Source organism: Elephas maximus, chromosome 14 (assembly GCF_024166365.1).
Source record: "Elephas maximus indicus isolate mEleMax1 chromosome 14, mEleMax1 primary haplotype, whole genome shotgun sequence".
NCBI classification, from domain to species: domain Eukaryota; kingdom Metazoa; phylum Chordata; class Mammalia; order Proboscidea; family Elephantidae; genus Elephas; species Elephas maximus.
This window is the reverse complement of record NC_064832.1, coordinates 96,201,339-96,218,218: the sequence shown is the minus strand read 5'-3', so window position 1 is coordinate 96,218,218 and position 16,880 is coordinate 96,201,339. Positions and strand designations below refer to the sequence as shown.

The 16,880-nt window shown below is 42.4% G+C and overlaps 1 long non-coding RNA gene across 3 annotated transcripts in view; it reads left to right on the top strand.

Moving 5' to 3' along the window:
* The window catches only part of LOC126058075 (uncharacterized), a 95,334-nt gene extending 79,355 nt beyond the window's left edge, over positions 1-15,979 (top strand). For all 3 annotated transcript variants that reach the window (XR_007513085.1, XR_007513086.1, XR_007513084.1), the window contains 2 exons: positions 5,630-5,702; positions 14,136-15,979. This is a non-coding gene — a long non-coding RNA (uncharacterized LOC126058075). The remainder of the gene's footprint in view (positions 1-5,629; positions 5,703-14,135) is intronic.
* The last annotated feature ends 901 nt before the right edge of the window (positions 15,980-16,880 follow it).

The window sequence follows — 16,880 nt, the reverse complement described above, 5'->3', positions numbered from 1 at the left end:
GGGCAAGGACGAGAAGGCAGGAGGGGACAGGAAAGCTGGTAATAGGGAACCCAAGGTTGAGAAGGGAGAGTGTTGACATGTCATGGGGTTGCTAACCAATGTCATAAAACAATATGTGTACTAGCTCTTTAATGAGAAACTAGTTTGTTCTGTAAACCTTCATCTAAAGTACAATTTAAAAAAAAAAGAATTGATCCCTAACCAGCAGCATTGGCATCACCTGGAAACTTGTTAGAAATGCAAATTCTCAGCAGGTTTTGGAACCAGAATGAACCCATCCAAAGCCCTGCATTTAACAAATATATATTGAGGGACAACTATGTGCCAAGCCCAGTGATTAGTGGCAAGTAGCTCCCAAAACAAAGAAGATTTCCGTTCCAACAGCCTTCAAAATAATCATTATCTAAAATATATATCATATATAGGTGTTGTATATGAATATATACACACTGTTTTTTCTAATTGTTGTTGAAAGTATACACAGCAGAACATGCACCGCTTCAACAGTTTCTACAGGTACAACTCGGTGACATCGATTACGTTCTGCAAGTCGTGTGACCATTCTCAGCCTCCTTTTCTGAATTGTTCCTCCCTGGTTAACATGAACTCACTGCCCCTAAGTTTCTCCTCTAACATTTTGAGTTGCTGTTATCAGTTTGATCCCATGTAGGTAGTTCTTTAAAAGAATATAATGCTCACAGCAGACGTCCTTTACTAATTAAGCTAAGCCATTTTTGTTTGGTTTAAAGAAGACATTAGGGAACATTTTTAGTTTAAGGTTTCAGGTTTAAAGATTATCTGAGGACAATAGTTTTGGGGTTTTATTCTGACTCAGTGGCTCTAGCAATTCTGGATTCCATGAGAATTTGAAACTCTGTTCTGAATCTTTTCTCCTTTTGATCAGAATTCTTCTATAAAATCTTTGATCAAAACATTCAGTAGTGGTAGTCGGACACCATCCAGTTCTTCTGGTCTCATGGCAAAGGAGGCAGTTGTTCCTGGAGGCAATTAGCCACACATTCCATTTCCTCCTCCTATTCCTCACTCTCCTTCCTTTGTTGTTCCAGGTAAATAGAGACCAATTGTGCCTTGTATGGCCATTGCAATCTTTTGAGGTCCCAGGCATTACACAATGAACTAGGAGGCAGAACAGAAGCACTAAACATTATATTAAGCCAACTGCCTGGGATGTTCCATAAAACCATGACCCTAAACCTACAAACCAAATCCCGTGAGGTATACACACGTTTTTAAACGAAGAGAAAGTGAGCTTTCAGATCCTTCCTGTACACAATCCTAAAATAAGTGGCCGTTGGTTAGGAGACAAATGCTTTTCCAATAAAGATTGTCTCAAGTTGCTTTCAGTTTGCCTTGAACTACTAGACTTGTTTCCAGACCATTGACTTTGCTCAGGACAGATAAATAAGAACCCATTAGAAAAGTTTCTTGACGTAGTACAAGCTCTTTTGGAGTGGGCATTATTTACCTGGTGGCTTTCGTCAAGTGCATTGAAATGAAATGAAGATGGCGACTTTTCAAGGTATTTGAAGGGAGAAAACCTTAATAAGAAAGATAGGCATTTTAACTGCAAAAAAGCAAATCCAGTTGGGTTATGAAGATCCAGGAGCAGATGGAGCTTCATCTGTGTTGGACAAAAAATAAAACGGCACCTGCTAAATCTCTCAGTATTTGGAGAAGCTCAGAGTCAGAAGTGGGAGAAAGTACTTTGGACTTGGTGTCTGCCCAGTGAGGCTAAACGTGAAGACACTACACCCCTTCTGAGGCTGGCAGATGAAATACCCATTGCTATCACGTGGATTCCGACTCCTGGCAACCCCACGTGCTGCAGCGTAGAGCTGCTCTTGGTGAAAGCCTGCTGGCAGAGGGGTTAAGCACCTGGCTGCTAACCAGAAGGTCCGCTGGTTGAACCCAGCAGCCCGTCCCACAGGAGACAGATGTGGCGGTCTGCTTCCGTCAAGCTTACAGCCTTGGAAAGCCTGGGGGGGCAGGTCTGCTTCCGTCAAGCTTACAACCTTGGAAAGCCTCGGGGGGCCGCTCTGCTTCCGTCAAGGTTACAACCTTGGAAAGCCGGGGGGCAGCTCTGCTCTGTTTGTAGAGTCGCCAGGAGTCAGAGTTGACCCAATGGCAGTGGGTTTTGTTGTTGTTTCTTTTCTGAATCTTTACTGAAGCAGATCACCAGGCCTTTCTTTTGTGGCATCACTGGGTAGGTTTGAACCACCAACCTTTACATTAATAGTGGAGCACAAACCGATTTTGCCACCCAGGGACCTACCTGCCAGGTAAAATATAGAGCATAAAAATATCAATATCACATGGGACATATTTATATGGAAACAATTTTTGTCATGTATCTAAAATTCAAATTTAACTGGACATCCTGGGTTTTTATTTGCTAAATCTGGCAGCCCTACTCACTTCTCAAGTCTGGAGGGAAACTCCAAATAGGTGGCTCCCCTAGTCTTGGTCAGACAACCCAGAAGGGGATGTGTGTGGTGATAGGAAGGGCATGCTGTGATGGGATCACCAACAAGGAATACCGGGTAGACCTCTGTGATGGCTAATGTTATGTGTCAATGTGGTCAGGCTGTGATTCTCAGTGGTTTGGCAGATACTGGATTCAGTGCTGTTCCATAATGTAATATGATGTAGCTACTTTCCATGATGTGATCTGAGGTGGTCAGCCAATCAGTTGAGAGAGGCATTTCCTTGGGGGTGTGGCCTGCCTCCAGGATATAAACGGATGTTCTGGCAGAGCTCGCTCTCTCTCGACCCTGCACTCCTCTCGTTGCCTGACCGCCACTTCCTGGGACATAAGCCTGCAGAGGACTCCAGCCTGCCACCGAATCTGCAGATTCTGGATTTACCAACCCCCAAAATTCCATGAGCCAACACAAGTCTCCAGCCTGCCGCCGGACCTATGGATTTGGGACTTGATTGCCCCCCAATTGCATGAGCCATTTCCTTGAAGTAAATCCGTCTCTCTCTGTAAAAAGAAAAAGAGAAAGATCCTCAGTGAGATGGATTGACACAGTGGCTGCAACAACGAGCTTAAGCACAGCAGCAATCGTGAGGATGGTGCAGGACAAACAATGTTTTATTCTGCTGTACATAGGGTCACTGTGAATCGGAATCGACTACGTGACACCTACGTATATATGTATGTGTGTGCGTGTATATATATACACGCACACACATATATATACACGTATGTCACTGGTATATCTATACATACACTGATTTTGCCTCTCTGGAGAACCCAGACTAAGAGATCCTCCAAGAAGACACTCAGGTTGGAGTAGTTGGAGACTAGAAACACCTGATTATCTAACCCCCTGAAAGACATACCAAATGTTGGGCTAACTTCTTATGACCCTTCTGGCCCCCGCGTTTGTCAGCCTGCTTTCATGTCTTCGGCCACCATCTTGTTTCTGACTAAGATGACTACCATTGTCAAAGCTTTCCTATTCCACACTCTTATTTAAGATCCTCGTGGCCCAGGTTCCTTTTTACTTTTATTTCTAGCCCCAGCACCAAGCACTGAGTGAGGACATAATAGAGGACCCAGAAATATTTACTGAGCTTGAGGTTTACCAAAGTTTTCTGTTGTTGTTGTTTTCCTGTTACTAATGATGAGGAAACAGGGATAAAATTGTCCCCTCAAAAACCCTCATTATTTTTCTGTACTTTTAAAAGCCTACAAGGAAAGTAAGGACTCCGACCCCACTGGTAACTGAAGGGTTGGTGGTTTGAATGCCCCCAGCAGCTCCATAGGAGAAACACTTGGTGATCTGCTTCCATAAAGCCTGCAACTAGAGAACCCTGTGGGACAGTTCTGCTGTATTCTGTAGGGTCATTCGAGTCAGAATTGACTCAACAGCATCCAACAACAACAACAACAACACAGAAAAAGACAGAGTTGCATACTGATGCCATTATACTTCGTGCCAGCCATTGTCTATTACCCAGGAAGCACTCCACACATCTTTGTCAAGTGAGTGATGAGTGGTACTTCGGATCCTTGAATACAAAGAGGGATGGAGGAAGATTTAATAACATGTGGCAAGAACACCATTTCACTGGAAAAGCTTTTCTGTGTTCCCGAAGCATGGTCAGGATGGAGCGGGGCCGGTGGGACGTGACACGGCTAGGCTCATATGGAGGAGAAGGGTTGGTAGGTGCTATGCGGAAGTAGGGCAGGGATTAGTCATGGGGTTACTTCCCCGAGATAAGAAGGGCTTGAAGTAGAGGGAGTGGCTGGGAGCAGAAGTGGTACCAAACATCAGTAACAGAAGGAGGAAGGGGAAGGAAATCGCAAACCATATTATCAGGGAGGGGAGGAGAATGCTCACAACTCCTGGGCCCTTTGGGCATTATCCCAAATGACCATATATGTGGAAGTGATGTGTATTAGTTAGGGATTAAAGGACCCATGGTGGCTCAACAGTTAAGTGCTTCGCTGCAAAGCAAAAGGCTGGCAGTTTGAGCCCACCCAGTGGCTGAGGGGAAGAAATGACCTGGGGAATCTGCTCTCATAAAGATTACACCCTAGGAGACCCTATGGGACAATTCTACCCTGTCACATGGGGTCACTATGAGTTGGAATCGACTTTTACAGCACCCAACAACAAGTTAGGGATTACCCACTCTGGACGAGAGATTACTAATTTCTTAAATATAAATAAAACAACAAACCTTGTTGAATATAGTTCAATTTGAAATACTTATCACACTCAAATAAAATATTGGTTACAGGCAAGAAAAATGTTGTCAGTGAGATCTGATTTCCCCCCAAATCTTCTCTGATTGTTACTGTACAAGAAGGTAAAGACCTATTAGGTAGCTAGCTTCCATTTTAATTGGGGTACTTTACCTGCCAGGATGAAAGGAGAAATAGAATCCAACCCATTGCTATTGAGTTTATTCCAACTCTTGGTTAAATTAAATTTAAAAATAAAACACTCAAGATTTAAGCAAATGGCTAGTAAACCATAAAGAAAGGCTTTATATATTTCAGGCAAGTTTTATTGTTGTTTTTACTATATATATATATTTTTTTTTTTCTCTCTCTCTCTCTCTCTTTTTAAGAGCCACTCATCCCTGGGAAGGGATAGTCATAATATCTTCTTCTCCCTGTTAGATTTAACTAGGAGCCTGGGTTGCTCAATGGTTAAGTGTTTGGCTGCTAATCAAAAAGTCAGTGCTTCCAATCCACCAGCTGCCCCAGCTTGCATGTGGCACGAACTGTTTAAGGCAGAAAACTGTCAACAGCTTTCCAACTTAGCTTGAAGTTTCTACTCACATCTATGCTTTATTAGAAATAAATGAAAGGAAGATCCAGGAACAGCCAGAAATGTTCTTTTTTATGTTTAACATACATTTTGTAAAAGAGACATGGTCAAAGTTGAAGTCATTTGGACTATGGTGTACTGCTCATCTGCTGACCTGCTGAACGTGGTGCTTTTTCCTTTTTCTTGATGTATTTCTTACTCCCATGGCAACAGAAGAGGCCGAGAGTCCCTGTCATTAATCATTCAGCTGTCTGTTTATTTTAGCGTATTTTTAAAAACAGACTTGGGCTACCAGATACTTACGCAGTATTCTTTTACAGGTCATGGATCACGTCCCATCATAACTTCTGAAGATCCTCTGTAGGAAATACACTTTCAGCTTGAACCTGAAAGGTAGGCTTTCTGAACAGTTCATCTTTGTACACCCAGCAATAAACTTCTTTCACTCAGTGTTGATATAATATCCAGCCTCTGAAATGAAATCAGTGTTCAAGGCTTACGAAAGGCATAGAACTGTGCGAGGTTCTGTTTTATAAGGCATTAATCCAGAGAACCCAATAATATCCACAGTGTAGTTTATCTTGACAGGCCAGTCAGCTCCTTGCTCAGTACAATTGCTAGACAATGCTCTCCTTGTTATTGAGCTGCAGGTGTTTAGAAAGCTAAACGAACTGAAGGGGGAAACTTAGCAGCATCAGGTGGCAGGAATGGATGGTAAGGAGGGAAGCGGGGCTTGGTTAGTTGGCTAGGTGGGTGCTTATGGAAATTTAAGGAGCCCTGGTCGTGCACTGATTAAGCCCCCAGCTGCTAACCAAAAGGTCAGAGGTTTGAACCCACCAGCCGCCCCATGGAAGAAAGGTGTGACGGTCTGCTCCCGTAAAGATTACAGCCTTGGAAATCCTATAGGGAAGTTTTGCTCTGTCTTATAGGGTCACTATGAGTCAGAATTGACTCAATGGCAATGGATTTTTTGTGAAATTTAAAAGAGAAAATAGAAATCTAACATCAATAGCAGGTGCCTGGTGAAGTGTTTTTTGTTTGTTTTTGTGAGAATATACACGACAAAACATATACCAGGTCAACAATTTTTACACGTACAGTTCACTGACAATGGTTACATACTGTATTTTATGCAAATAGTGTGCAGCTTCTATGCTTGTGTACCAATGATGCCCTTCCCCCTTAAGGGTATTTTTGTAAACACACTATGTTAATTTTTTACAGCAACATGTAAAATAGATTGACATAGTGATGCTTATAAAAGTCCCTCATGGGGGGAGGGCGCAGCTGGCAAACAAACGTAGAAGGTGTGCATTATTTGCGTAAAATATGGAACTTCATGTTGTGTCATTGTTCTCCGTCTCTGCCTGTAGTGTTTCACCACCGTTAACTTAGACTCTCTGCCCCTTAAAGTTCTTGTCTGTGCTTTAGAGTTACTGTTGTGTGTTTAATCTCATATAATTGTTTAAAATCTCACAGTGCTCAAGGTGAACATTCTTTATGAAATGAGTCAAATTGTTATTTAACTTAAAGATGACTTCATGGGGTAATTTCAGTTCAAGGCTTAAAAGTCGTTCCCAGGCATTAGATTCTGTGGTCTCTCCAGTCTCAATGAATCCAGCAAGTCTGGGTTCCATATGAATTTGAAGTCTGTCCCATATTTCTCTTCCTCTTGATCAGAATCCATCTGTTGGGTCCTTGATTAAAATGTTCAGTAGTGGTAGCCGGGCACCATCCAGCTCTTCTGCTCTCATGGCAATGGATGTTGTTCATGGAGGCAGTAAAACCTGACGGCAGCCGGGCACCATCCAGCTCTTCTGCTTTCATGGCAATGGATGTTGTTCATGGAGGCAGTAAAACCTGACAGCAGCCGGGCACCATCCAGCTCTTCTGGTCTCATGGCAATGGACGTTGTTCATGGAGGCAGTAAAACCTGACGGCAGCCGGGCACCATCCAGCTCTTCTGCTCTCATGGCAATGGACGCTGTTCATGGAGGCAGTAAAACCTGATGGTAGCCGGGCACCATCCAGCTCTTCTGGTCTCCTGGAGAAGGAGGTAGTACTTCACAGAGGCAGTTAGACATGCAGCCCATTTCCTTTTCCAATCCCTGGTCTCCTTCTTCCTCTGTTGCTCCAGGCAAATACAGACCAATTGTATTTTGGGTGGCTGCTAGCAAGTTTTTAAGACTTCAGGCATTACTCACTGGTCTTGGTTAAATTTTTATGGCTTTACTAGAAACAATAAGATAGCTGAGTTTTAGAACACGAAGATTAAAATAGGTATTTCTAAGAAATCTCATTTTGAAAGAAGAAAATGAAAGCTTTGGCGGTAACTCTGCTGTAAGAATTCATTGTGTCCAGATTAACTACAGGGAAACCCAGTTATCTATGAGAAACATACTTCCCGTCAGCCTTAGAAATGTTTATTAAATCCAGCCAGTGTCTGTGATGGAGTTCTAGCTGCTATCCTGTCTGTCTTTTTTTTTTTTTTTTAATAATATTGTGTTTTTGGTGAAGGTTTACACAGCAGTTTGGTTCCCATTCAACAGTTTCTACACAAGTTGTTCAGTGACATTGGTTACAATCCACGGTGTGTAGACGTTCTCGTTATTTCCATCTTGTTGTTCTGAATCCATCTAAATATTACGCACCAAACACACGCCAGGAACCCTATGTGAAATACTGATGATGTTAAGTTAGTAAGGTTGGTCCCTGCCTTTAGAGAGCTACACTCTTAGCTGGGGAGACAAAGTGTACAGTCTAGTTATAATGGGTGCTGTGATGGGCTTGTCCACAGCATTCTGCAAGAGTCCAGCAGAGGGTTAAGAACTTTTTCTGAGGAGAAAACAGCTAAACCGAGTCTTGATGCACCAGGAGTCTTTAACTCAGCCATGGAAGGTGCTAGCAGTGGGACATTTCTAGGCAGTTGTGATTGTTGTTGGGGGCCATTGAGTCAATTTCAACTCATAGTGACCCCATAGGACGGAGTAGAACTGCCTCATTTTTTTTTTTAATGATATTGTGTTTTCAGTGAAAGTTTACACAGCAGTTAGGTTCCCATTCAACAATTTCTACCAAGGTTGTTCAGTGATGTCGGTTACATTCTTCACAATGCGTGAGCTTTCTCGTTATTTCTGTTCTAGGTGTTCCATTTCCATTAATCTAGTTTCCCTGTCCCTTTACATTCTTATCTTTATTTTAAAGTAATTATTGACTGGTCTCATATAGTCGATTTTTTAAAGGCGCACAGTGCTTACGGGTGATATTCTTTTATCTTCTGAGCCAATTTGTTATTTAGCTACAAGGTGACCTAAGGGGTTAGTTTTGGCTTAAAGAATATCTCAGGGCAGTAGTCTCAGGGAATTCTACAGTCTCAACCAGTCCAGTAAATCTGTTTTGTTTTTTTTTTTTTAGGAATTTGAGCTTCCGTTCCACATTTTTCTCCCACTCTATCACGGTTTATCTACTGTGGCCCTGATTAGAACAGCAGGGCACCATCCAGTTCTTCTGGTCTCAGGGTAGATGAGAACGTGGTTCATGTAGACTATTAGTCCTGTAGACTAATGTCTTCTCTGAGAATTTGATTTCCTTTTATCTCTTTTGCTCTGGATGAGTAGAGACCAATAGTTGTATCTTAGATGGCCACTCACAAGTTTTTAAGACCCCAGACACTACTCACGAAACTAGGATGTGGAACATAAACCTTACGAACTATATTATGCCAACTGACTGAGATGTCCGTGAAACTATGGTCCTAATCCTTCAAATCCAGGAAACCAATCCTGTGAGGTGTTTGGTTATATCTAAGAAATATCTGAAACTGTGCCCCCATGCACTTTATTTTCTATATATATGTATGAATATATGTCCATATAGTCACACAGATGCATACACATATGTGTAAACCTATATATATACATGGAAACCCTGGTGGTGTAGTGGCTAAGAGCTATGGCTGCTAACCAAAAGTTGGCAGTTTTAATCCACCAGGCGCTCCTTGGAAACCCTATGGGGCAGTTCTACTCTGTCCTGTAGGGTCGCTATGAGTCACAATCAACTCTATGGCAATGGGTTTGAATTGGTTTTTTTATATATATACACATATATACTCACATATACATACCTATACACGTATGTGCCTATATATATACCGGCACATGTATTTTTTGGTTGTTGTTGCTTTTGTTTAAAAATTATATATGCCATAGCAGTTACCAAAGGGTCTTTTCTTCTTGTGTACTTTTTAGTGACATCGTTTATCTTTGTCAAACTGTGCACACTTCACCCTCATTTGATGTTACCTTTCCCATCACCAAAAATAACAAGCGTCTCTCTCTAGAGAGTGAACCCCCCCTCCCCTCCCCTGTCTTTCTTAAATTAACCATAATGTCATCTCAGGTAGTATTATTTGCAAGCATTTATAATAATTGCAGCCAAGCAATATATTGTATTGTATGCAAATAACACGTACCTTCTACGTTTGTTTGCCAACCCCATGAGGTATTTTTGTAAGCACCGCTATGCCAAATTTTTTTACATGGTGCTGTAAAAACGAAAAAACTGCAGAGTGCGCTTACAAAAATACCTTGTGGGGGGATGGAGCTGTTGGCAAACAAATGTAGAAGGTGTGCATTATTTGTGTAAAAATACAGTATATACATATAAATCATATGTACGCTTGCTGACTGAACAAGTTTTAGCCATCCCGTGTTTATGTCCTACTGTACGTGGGAAAAAAGCCACATAACCCTTTGATAGAAACCAGCTGTCACTGGGTCTTCTCAGGCTTATAGTGACCCTATGTGTGTCAGAATAGAACTGTGCTCCATGGAGTTTCCAATGGCTGATTTTTTGGGAAGTAGATGGTCAGGCCTTTCTTCCCAGGCCTCTGCATGGACTCGACCCTCCGGCATTTCAGTTAGCAGCCAAGCATGTTACCATCTGCTCCACCCAGGGACTTCCCTTTGATAGGTGTCTACAACTGACAGTATGAAGAAAGCATTTGCTTAAAATAAAACTATGGACGGGTGAATTTTATGGTATGTGAATTACATGTTAGCAAAAATATTTAAAGGAGCCCTGGTGGCGCAGTTGTTGAAGCACTCAGCTTTATCCCAAAGGTTGGCGGTTTGAATCCACCAGCAGCTTGTGAAAGAAAGATGTGGCAGGCTACTTCGCAAAGATTACAGCCTCGGACGCCCTACGGGGCAGTTCCGCTCTGTCCTACGAGGTCGCTCTGGGTTGGAGTCGACTCAGCAGCAACGGCCTTGGTTTCGGTTTTTTTTGAAAAACGTTTAAAGGTAGCACAGAAGATAAAATCATTGCAGAGCAATTAGGACAAAGAACAGGAAGAACTGAGAGCAGAGATAATTAACGTCTCCATTAAAAACTCTTATGTTTTTTGTGGTTACTCCAAGAAAATAGAAGGCAGTCAGACTAAATTTGTGTTGCTGGTCAGACACTTGACCCACAGTGAATCTGAGGCTCGTACAGGAGGGCTGCAGCGAGCATGACTTGTTTTGAGGGCACTGAACATCGAGGGGCTGTGTTTTGTATTAGTTCTCTCATGATTCACCTACAAAGGACTTTTGATAAATACATGATATTTTATCTGCTAGGAAAACCTTGTGCTCACTCTGGGCCGCCACCAGCTAACGGCCAAGGGGGAACTATCTCACATGGTGCTGCCCTGCCTTATGTTCCCTGGCAGCGTGAACTTTTCCAGCCCTGATTGCCCTCGTCTGGCGAACCCAGCAGTTCACACGCACAGTTTAACCTCATAACCGTGAAAAGGAATGTTGGGATACCAGCCAGATATATACTGGTGATGAGCACCAAAAGTGTACTTTGTTTTCTATTAATTTTTTTTTGGTGGAAGTATACAAAGCCAAAGATACACCATGTCCACAATGTCTCCACATACAATTCAGTGACATTGGGTACACTCCTCAAGCTGTGCTACTATTCTTGCCATCCTTTTTCAGATTATTCCACCACCCTTATCTGAACTTACTGCCCCCCCAACCTTCCCATCTAAACTTTCAAGTTGATGTTGTCAGTTTGATCTCACTTAGCCAATTCTTTAAAAGAGCACAATGCTCAAGGCAAACATCCTTTACTAGTTGAACTGAACTACTGTTTGGTTTAAAGAAAACTTCAAGGTATTAGTTTTGTTTTAAGGTTTAAAGAGTATCTCTGAGCAATAGTTTCACGGGTTTATCGAGCCTCAGTGGCTCCAGAAAGTCTGGATTCCATTGAGAATTTGAAATTCTGTTCCACCCTTTTCCACTCTTTGATCAAGATTCTTCTATAGAATCTTTGATCAGAATGTTCAGTATCCCAAAGCTCACCCTTCAGCCAAAGATTAGACAGATCTGTAAAACAAAGAGTAACACACGTGAGGAAAGCACTTCCTAGTTCAGTCATGTATTCGAGACCAAATGGGCAACACCTGCACAAAAGCAAAGACGAGGAGGTAGGAATGGACAAGAAAAATGAATTGATGGAAACGGGGAACCCAGAGTGGGGAAGGGAGAGCGTTGACACATCACGGGGATCGTGACCAACATCACAAAACAATTTGTGTACAAATTGTTGAATGAGAAACTAATTTGCTCTGTAGGCTTTCACCTAAAGCACAATAAAAAAATTTTTTAAAAGTTCCATAATGGTAGCCAGGCACCATCCATTGTAGTTTTGTGTTGCTTAGCTTTCTCTGCCCAACTTAAAGGCACTACACCACAACCCCTTCCCTCCACCACCTCTTCCCAATTCCTTTTACTCTCAGATTTTGCTGCTAGAATCCTTCCAGGCTATGGATTTTGCTTGGGCCACCTCCTCCTTCCACCCTGGGGACTGCGGTCCTTTCCTGATGGAACTCGAGTGGGCCTAAATCAGTTTGTTTTGTGATCACCTCACACTCAAGTGGAAGGTGCCCAAGTGGTTCTTACTCTAGAGTGTTTACCTCCAGCTCTTTTTTTTTTCTTGTCATAGGCCTTAGTCCCCACAGTATATTCTAGAAGGTTCTGTTCCCTGTCTCCCCACTTCCACGTGTTGTATTGGAGCCCCGTTCTGTCCCTTCTGATTTCATTGCTGCCGTTCTGCTATTATCCACGCCCTAAGGTTTCTCTCTCTTTCCTTTTTTCTTGATCGTTATTCTCCTTTAAAACTACACACAACTTTGCCCACAGGAACGACGTGTTTTCCCCTAGATGGGACATCATTTATTAATTTTACAATACAGGTAGTCCCTGACTTACAATGGGTTTCCATTCTGACAATGGCTCAATCGTAAGTTGGTTCTGACGTAAGTCAAATACCTCATTTTTTTTAAGTTTCCATTATTATTGCCTTTTATTATCAATGTCTTTATAAATCCGGTTTTAGTTGTCTTTGGGAGTTGGAAACATTATACCTAAGAATGATGACATCAGCAAATTACACGCTGCAATGTATGTAGTACATATTAGTAATGATAAGAGTACAAAGAAACAGACGGTCGTAAGTGTGGTTCGTCATAACTCGAATACGTCACAAGTTGGAGACTACCTGTACTGTATCCTCATTCAAACTCATAATAAGTTTGCATGTTAAACTTACCGTACGCTCTTACATGTTAAAGATGGAATTTATTATTGTTGACTCCTAGCGACCCCATGTGACAGAAGAGAGCTGCTCCGTAGGGTTTCCAAAGCTGGGAATCTTTATGGAAGCAGACAGCCACATCTTTCTCCTGCAGAGGGGCTGTGGGTTTCAACGGCCAACCTGCCAGTTAGCAGCCGAGCAATTAACACTGAGCCATCAGGGCTCCATAACTGAGGATAGAAGGGTATATATAAAGCCCAGAAGGATGTGATTATGGGAAAGGAAAGCGAAGAGCAGGAGAAGAGGTGAGGCGCGCTGGAAGAACAGAAGCTGTTACAGAGGTACAGCAGGTGTTGCTGGTGACCTAGCCCAGGGTGTGTCTGTGGGAGAGGGCGGTTGGGTGAAGTGGAGACAAAGGTCCCAGGAGCTGTAAATTGGAAGAACTCAGTTCTCAGGAAGACACACCCAAACCCCCATTGCCATCCAGTTGATTCCCATTCACAGGGACTCCAAGTAGAACTGCCTCGTAGGGTTTCCTCGGCAGTGATCTTTACAGAAGCGAATTGCCAGGTCTTTCTCCTGAGGAGCCGCTGGGTGGGTCTGAACCACCAACCTTTCAGTTAACAGCCGAGCTCTCAAGCACTGTGCCACCAGGTTTCCTTGGGAAGACACAGAGCAGGCCTGCTAACCAAAAGGTTGGCAGTTCGAATCTACCAGTCGCTCCTTGGAAACCCTGTGGGGCAGTTCTACTTTGTCCTATAGGATTGCTATGAATTGGAATCGACTCAATGGCCACGGGCTTGGCTTTTTTTCTTTTGGTTATAATCTTTACAGAAGCAGACTGCCACGTCTTTCTCCCAAGGAGTGGCTGGAGGGATTGAACCGCCGACTTTTTGGTTAGCAGCCGAGTGCTTAACCACTGCGCTACCAGGGCTCCTTCAAGTTTAGTGTAGTTATTAGTAAACAAAAGGAGCTGTGCTAGCTCAAACGGTTAAGTGCTCAGCCGCTAACTGAAAGGTTGGCGGTTCAAACCTACCCAGAGGCTACACGGGGGGGAAGAAGACCTGGCAATCTGCTGGTGTAAAGATCACAACCTAGAAATCCCTGAGGGGCAGTTCTGCTCTGTCACATGGGGTCGCTAGGAGCTGGAAATGACTGAATGGCACCTACCAACAACGACAACATTAGTAAACTAAATAAAATAAAATAATGATAATAAAAATACCTATTTCCTTCGAGCAGATTTCGACTCATGGCAACCCGCGTGTTACAGAGTAGAGCTGCTCCACTGGGACTTCGTGGCTGGTGTCTCCACAGAAGCAGATCGCGTGCTTTCTTTCGTGGCCTCGCTGCTTGGGTTCAAACTGCCAACTTTATATTAGCAGCTGAGCGCTTAACTGTTTCTGCTGTTTGTGCCAGGGACCGACGGATACTAGTAAACTCAATTCAATTGGAAAAAAAAAAAAAGATCTCCTGGGAGTTCAAAGAAGGATTTGGTTTTGTAGTTTTTCCTAGTTAATATCAGGTGTTTTATTTTAAATGGGATCTGCAAGATATTTTACCAAAAAAAAAAAAAAGTACCAAAAATATATATACTAGTAGCAGTGAACAGCCAATATGAGGTACAACTGAAGTGCAGGAGAAAATACGGTAATTTTTTCACATGGAAGGAAGAATGTTTGACTGTGGGGAGTGGAAAGAAGAAAAATACATATTAGATGATGAAAGTAATTTCCATTGTCTCATAATAACTCTCTTCCTACTGATAGGAAAACATTTACAAATTTAACCAAATCAACTACTTTTAAAGTATTTTTGTTGAGGAAATAGGAAATTAAATCCTGTGGCTTTCACTTTTTAAAATATCATAAATTAAAATACTTCATCATATCTTTCACTCTCTAGGGCTTTCTTATTGATAACAGTGAAATGTCACAGGGTCTTCACAGAAAACTTGTCTTCGTAGACCCTCATCTCATCTGAAGGAATTAGAGACCTGGGAAACTGGGCTTTATTTTGAAGTAATCATTCCATTAAAGGAAGTTCAATCCCAGAAGCCATTTTATTTTTTGTTGTTGAGAATATACACAGAATAACATACACCATTCAGCAGTTTCTACATGTGCAATTCAGTGACACTGATCACATTCTTCAAGGTGTGCAGCCATCCTCCCCCTCCTTTTCCAAGTTGTTCTCTCCATTAACAGAAACTCACTGCCCCCTAAGCTTCCTGTCTGACCTTCTGAGTTGTTGTCGTCAGTTTGATCCCATATAGATAGATCTTAAAGAGCACAATGCTCAAGGCAGACACTCTTTACTAATTAAGTTACACTGTTGTGTGGTTTAAAGAAAACTTCAAGGGATATTTTTAGTTGAAAGTTTAAGGTTTAATGATGACGTCAGCGTAATAGTTTTGGGGGTTCATCTAGCCTCGATGGTTCCAGAAAATCTGAAATTCTGCTGCACCCCTCACTCTGCTTTTGATCAGGATCCTTCTATAGAATCTTTGATCGAAATGTTTAGTAATGGTAGCCAGGAACCACCCAGTTTTTCTGGTTTCATGGCAAAGGGGGCAGTTGTAAAACCTGGTGGAAATTAGTTAGACCTTTTTCTGCGGCTTAACAATAGATTTGAATAAATTTTAACTCTGTTGCTGTTGTTGTTAGGTGCCGTCCAGTCGGTTCCAACTCATAGCACCCTACGTACAACAGAACGAAACACTGCCCTGGTGGTTGTTATGCTTGAGACCGTTGTTGCAGCCACTATGTCAACCCATCTCTTTGAGGGTCTTCCTCTTTTTCACGGACCCTCTACTTCGCCAAGCATGATATCCTTCTCTGGGGACTGGTGCCTCCTGATAGCATGTCCAAAGAACATGAGATGAAGTCTCATCATCCTCACTTTTAAGGAACATGTTGGCTGTACTTCTTCCAAGACAGACTCCTTCATTTTTCTGGCAGTCCATGGTATTTTCAATATTCTTCATCAACACCGTAATTCAAAGGCGTCAATTCTTCTTCAGTCTTCCTTATTCATTGTCCAGCTTTTGCATGCATATCAGGTGATTAAAAATACCATGGCTTGGGTCAGACGCAACTTAGTCCTCAAAGTGACATATTTCCTTTCTATTTTTTTTTTTTTTCTTTTTTAACACTTTAAAGAGGTCTTTTGCACCAGATTTGCCCAATGCAATACATGGTTTGATTTCTTGCTGCAGTTTCCATGAGCGTTGATTGTGGATCCAAGTAAAAAGAAATCTTTGACAACATTTATCTTTTCTCCATTTATCATTATGTTGCTTATTGGTCCAATTGTGAGGATTTTTGTTTTCTTTATGCTGAGGCGTAATCCATACTGAAGGCTGTAGTCTTTGATCTTCATCAGTAAGTGCTTCAAGTCCTGTTTACTTTCAGCAAGCAAGGTTTTGTCATCTGCAGATCGCGGGTTGTTAAAGGTCTTCCATCAATCCCGATGCCACGTTCTTCTTCATATAGCCTGGCTTCTCCGATTATTTGCTCGAGAGCAAGGGCTTATTACTGACAAAGCGCCTAAAGAAGATGCCATAGCTGCTCAGATTTAGTAACAAGGTGGGAGTTACTACTGAGATATCTCCAAAAGTGTTCTTCCAGTGTGCGGAATATAAGCCACTTGGATTTAAAGATGCCAAAGGCACTGCTATATGTTTGTCCAATACATATTTCTGGAATAAATATAGTTGGGGGGAGGGGTATGACCCCATGAAAGGGATCCCAGGTGGAGCAGTTAATGTGCTCAACTGCTCAATGATGGTTGGAGGTTCAAGTCTACCTAAAGCCACCTCAGAAGAAAGGCCTGGCTATCTATTTCCAAAAACACCAGCCATTGAAAACCCTATGGAATGCAGCTCTACTCTGACACAAATAGGATTGCCATGAGTCGGAGTTCACGCGAAGGCAACTGGAATGTTTTCAACCCCGTGGAAGAGGTCCAAACCACTTCCAACTGTCC